The following is a 6336-nucleotide window of genomic DNA, read 5'->3' as shown; positions in this document are numbered from 1 at the left end:
TTCTCCAATTACATGTGAAGTTATGAAGTATTCACATTGAAATTGCATTCAGACTATCAATTTGAGGGACATCGTGGGAAATAAACTCAATTAAGTGACATATATTTAATTTTTCATCCAAGGCACCACGGGTCTTCTCCACTTACATGTGAAGTTATGAAACAATCACATTGATATTGCATTTAGACTATTAATTTTAGGAACATCGTGGGACATAAGCTTAACAGGGCCATATACTCAATTTTGCATTTAAGGAACCAAAGGTCTTCTTCCGCAATTACATGTAAAGTTATGAAGCATTCACATTGAAATTGCATTCAGACTATCAATTTTAGGGACATCGTGGAACATAAACTCAATAGGGACATATATTCAATTTTGCATCTAAGTCACTGAGGGTCATCTACTCCAATTACATGTGAAGTTATAAAGCATTCACGTTGAAATGGCATTCAAACTATAAATTTTAGGGACATCGTGGGACATAAACTCAATTAAGGGACATATATTTAATTTTTCATCCAAGGCACCAAGGGTCTTCTCCACTTACATGTGAAGTTATAAAACATTCACATTGATATTGCATTCAAACTATTAATTTTAGGGACATCGTGGGACATAAACTTAATAGGGACATATACTCAATTTTGCATCTAAGACACCAAAGGTCTTCTTCCCCAATTACATGTAAAGTTACGAAGCATTCACATTGAAATTGCATTCAGACTATCTATTTTAGGGAAATCGTGGGACATAAACTCAATAGAGACATATATTCAATTTTGCATCTAAGGCACCAAGAGTCTTCTTCTCCAATTACATGTGAAGTTATGAAGTATTCACATTGAAATTGCATTCAGACTATCAATTTGAGGGACATCGTGAGAAATAAACTCAATTAAGGGACATATATTTAATTTTTCATCCAAGGCACCACGGGTCTTCTCCACTTACATGTGAAGTTATGAAACAATCACATTGATATTGCATTCAGACTATTAATTTTAGGAACATCGTGGGACATAAGCTTAACAGGGCCATATACTCAATTTTGCATTTAAGGCACCAAAGGTCTTCTTCCGCAATTACATGTAAAGTTATGAAGCATTCACATTGAAATTGCATTCAGACTATCAATTTTAGGGACATCGTGGAACATAAACTCAATAGGGACATATATTCAATTTTGCATCTAAGTCACTGAGGGTCATCTACTCCAATTACATGTTAAGTTATAAAGCATTCACGTTGAAATGGCATTCAGACTATAAATTTTAGGGACATTGTGGGACATAAACTCAATTAAGGGACATATATTTAATTTTTCATCCAAGGCACCAAGGGTCTTCTCCATTTACATGTGAAGTTATAAAACATTCACATTGATATTGCATTCAGACTATTAATTTTAGGGACATCGTGGGACATAAACTTAATAGGGACATATACTCAATTTTGCATCTAAGACACCAAAGGTCTTCTTCCCAAATTACATATAAAGTTACGAAGCATTCACATTGAAATTGCATTCAGACTATCTATTTTAGGGAAATCGTGGGACATAAACTCAATAGGGACATATATTCAATTTTGCATCTAAGGCACCAAGAGTCTTCTTCTCCAATTACATGTGAAGTTATGAGACATTCACATTGAAATTGCATTCAGACTATCAATTTTAGGGACATCGTGGGACATAAACTCAATTAAGGGACATATATTTAAGTTTTCATCCAAGGCACCACGGGTCTTCTCCACTTACATGTGAAGTTATGAAACAATCACATTGATATTGCATTCAGACTATTAATTTTAGGAACATCGTGGGACATAAGCTTAACAGGGCCATATACTCAATTTTGCATTTAAGGCACCAAAGGTCTTCTTCCGCAATTACATGTAAAGTTATGAAGCATTCACATTGAAATTGCATTCAGACTATCAATTTTAGGGACATCGTGGAACATAAACTCAATAGGGACATATATTCAATTTTGCATCTAAGTCACTGAGGGTCATCTACTCCAATTACATGTGAAGTTATAAAGCATTCACGTTGAAATGGCATTCAGACTATAAATTTTAGGGACATCGTGGGACATAAACTCAATTAAGGGACATATATTTAATTTTTCATCCAAGGCACCAAGGGTCTTCTCCACTTACATGTGAAGTTATAAAACATTCACATTGATATTGCATTCCGACTATTAATTTTAGGGACATCGTGGGACATAAACTGAATAGGGACATATACTCCATTTTGCATCTAAGACACCAAAGGTCTTCTTCCCCAATTACATGTAAAGTTACGAAGCATTCACATTGAAATTGCATTCAGACTATCTATTTTAGGGAAATCGAGGGACATAAACTCAATAGGGACATATATTCAATTTTGCATCTAAGGCACCAAGAGTCTTCTTCTCCAATTACATTTGAAGTTATGAAGTATTCACATTAAAATTGCATTCAGACTATCAATTTGAGGGACATCGTGAGAAATAAACTCAATTAAGGGACATATATTTAATTTTTCATCCAAGGCACCACGGGTCTTCTCCACTTACATGTGAAGTTATGAAACAATCACATTGATATTGCATTCAGACTATTAATTTTAGGAACATCGTGGGACATAAGCTTAACAGGGCCATATACTCAATTTTGCATTTAAGGCACCAAAGGTCTTCTTCCGCAATTACATATAAAGTTATGAAGCATTCACATTGAAATTGCATTCAGACTATCAATTTTAGGGACATCGTGGAAAATAAACTCAATAGGGACATATATTCAATTTTGCATCTAAGTCACTGAGGGTCATCTACTCCAATTACATGTGAAGTTATAAAGCATTCACGTTGAAATGGCATTCAGACTATAAATTTTAGGGACATTGTGCGACATAAACTCAATTAAGGGACATATATTTAATTTTTCATCCAAGGCACCAAGGGTCTTCTCCACTTACATGTGAAGTAATAAAACATTCACATTGATATTGCATTCAGACTATTAATTTTAGGGACATCGTGGGACATAAACTTAATAGGGACATATACTCAATTTTGCATCTAAGACACCAAAGGTCTTCTTCCCCAATTACATGTAAAGTTACGAAGCATTCACATTGAAATTGCATTCAGACTATCTATTTTAGGGAAATCGTGGGACATAAACTCAATAGGGACATATATTCAATTTTGCATCTAAGGCACCAAGAGTCTTCTTCTCCAATTACATTTGAAGTTATGAGACATTCACATTGAAATTGCATTCAGACTATCAATTTTAGGGACATCGTGGGACATAAACTCAATTAAGGGACATATATTTAATTTTTCATCCAAGGCACCACGGGTCTTCTCCACTTACATGTGAAGTTATGAAACAATCACATTGATATTGCATTCAGACTATTAATTTTAGGAACATCGTGGGACATAAACTGAATAGGGACATATACTCCATTTTGCATCTAAGACACCAAAGGTCTTCTTCCCCAATTACATGTAAAGTTACGAAGCATTCACATTGAAATTGCATTCAGACTATCTATTTTAGGGAAATCGAGGGACATAAACTCAATAGGGACATATATTCAATTTTGCATCTAAGGCACCAAGAGTCTTCTTCTCCAATTACATTTGAAGTTATGAAGTATTCACATTAAAATTGCATTCAGACTATCAATTTGAGGGACATCGTGAGAAATAAACTCAATTAAGGGACATATATTTAATTTTTCATCCAAGGCACCACGGGTCTTCTCCACTTACATGTGAAGTTATGAAACAATCACATTGATATTGCATTCAGACTATTAATTTTAGGAACATCGTGGGACATAAGCTTAACAGGGCCATATACTCAATTTTGCATTTAAGGCACCAAAGGTCTTCTTCCGCAATTACATATAAAGTTATGAAGCATTCACATTGAAATTGCATTCAGACTATCAATTTTAGGGACATCGTGGAACATAAACTCAATAGGGACATATATTCAATTTTGCATCTAAGTCACTGAGGGTCATCTACTCCAATTACATGTGAAGTTATAAAGCATTCACGTTGAAATGGCATTCAGACTATAATCTTTAGGGACATTGTGCGACATAAACTCAATTAAGGGACATATATTTAATTTTTCATCCAAGGCACCAAGGGTCTTCTCCACTTACATGTGAAGTAATAAAACATTCACATTGATATTGCATTCAGACTATTAATTTTAGGGACATCGTGGGACATAAACTTAATAGGGACATATACTCAATTTTGCATCTAAGACACCAAAGGTCTTCTTCCCCAATTACATGTAAAGTTACGAAGCATTCACATTGAAATTGCATTCAGACTATCTATTTTAGGGAAATCGTGGGACATAAACTCAATAGGGACATATATTCAATTTTGCATCTAAGGCACCAAGAGTCTTCTTCTCCAATTACATGTGAAGTTATGAGACATTCACATTGAAATTGCATTCAGACTATCAATTTTAGGGACATCGTGGGACATAAACTCAATTAAGGGACATATATTTAATTTTTCATCCAAGGCACCACGGGTCTTCTCCACTTACATGTGAAGTTATGAAACAATCACATTGATATTGCATTCAGACTATTAATTTTAGGAACATCGTGGGACATAAGCTTAACAGGGCCATATACTCAATTTTGCATTTAAGGCACCAAAGGTCTTCTTCCGCAATTACATGTAAAGTTATGAAGCATTCACATTGAAATTGCATTCAGACTATCAATTTTAGGGACATCGTGGAACATAAACTCAATAGGGACATATATTCAATTTTGCATCTAAGTCACTGAGGGTCATCTACTCCAATTACATGTGAAGTTATAAAGCATTCACGTTGAAATGGCATTCAGACTATAAATTTTAGGGACATCGTGGGACATAAACTCAATTAAGGGACATATTTAATTTTTCATCCAAGGCACCAAGGGTCTTCTCCACTTACATGTGAAGTTATAAAACATTCACATTGATATTGCATTCAGACTATTAATTTTAGGGACATCGTGGGACATAAACTTAATAGGGACATATACTCAATTTTGCATCTAAGACACCAAAGGTCTTCTTCCCCAATTACATGTAAAGTTACGAAGCATTCACATTGAAATTGCATTCAGACTATCTATTTTAGGGAAATCGTGGGACATAAACTCAATAGGGACATATATTCAATTTTGCATCTAAGGCACCAAGAGTCTTCTTCTCCAATTACATGTGAAATTATGAAGTATTCACAATGAAATTGCATTCAGACTATCAATTTGAGGGACATCGTGAGAAATAAACTCAATTAAGGGACGTATATTTAATTTTTCATCCAAGGCACCACGGGTCTTCTCCACTTACATGTGAAGTTATGAAACAATCACATTGATATTGCATTCAGACTATTAATTTTAGGAACATCGTGGGACATAAGCTTAACAGGGCCATATACTCAATTTTGCATTTAAGGCACCAAAGGTCTTCTTCCACAATTACATGTAAAGTTATGAAGCATTCACATTGAAATTGCATCCAGACTATCAATTTTAGGGACATCGTGGAACATAAACTCAATAGGGACATATATTCAATTTTGCATCTAAGTCACTGAGGGTCATCTACTCCAATTATATGTGAAGTTATAAAGCATTCACGTTGAAATAGCATTCAGACTATAAATTTTAGGGACATTGTGGGACATAAACTCAATTAAGGGACATATATTTAATTTTTCATCCAAGGCACCAAGGGTCTTCGCCACTTACATGTGAAGTTATAAAACATTCACATTGATATTGCATTCAGACTATTAATTTTAGGGACATCGTGGGACATAAACTTAATAGGGACATATACTCAATTTTGCATCTAAGACACCAAAGGTCTTCTTCCCCAATTACATGTAAAGTTACGAAGCATTCACATTGAAATTGCATTCAGACTATCTATTTTAGGGAAATCGTGGGACATAAACTCAACAGGGACATATATTCAATTTTGCATCTAAGACACCAAGAGTCTTCTTCTCCAATTACATGTGAAGTTATGAGACATTAACATTGAAATTGCATTCAGACTATCAATTTTAGGGACATCGTGGGACATAAACTCAATTAAGGGACATATATTTAATTTTTCATCCAAGGCACCACGGGTCTTCTCCACTTACATGTGAAGTTATGAAACAATCACATTGATATTGCATTCAGACTATTAATTTTAGGAACATCGTGGGACATAAGCTTAACAGGACCATATACTCAATTTTGCATTTAAGGCACCAAAGGTCTTCTTCCGCAAT

The sequence above is a fragment of the Trifolium pratense genome, linkage group LG4 (genome assembly GCF_020283565.1).
Source record: "Trifolium pratense cultivar HEN17-A07 linkage group LG4, ARS_RC_1.1, whole genome shotgun sequence".
Classification (NCBI taxonomy): Eukaryota; Viridiplantae; Streptophyta; class Magnoliopsida; order Fabales; family Fabaceae; genus Trifolium; species Trifolium pratense.
The sequence above is the reverse complement of the archived record's forward strand: the minus strand, read 5'-3'. Positions refer to the sequence as shown.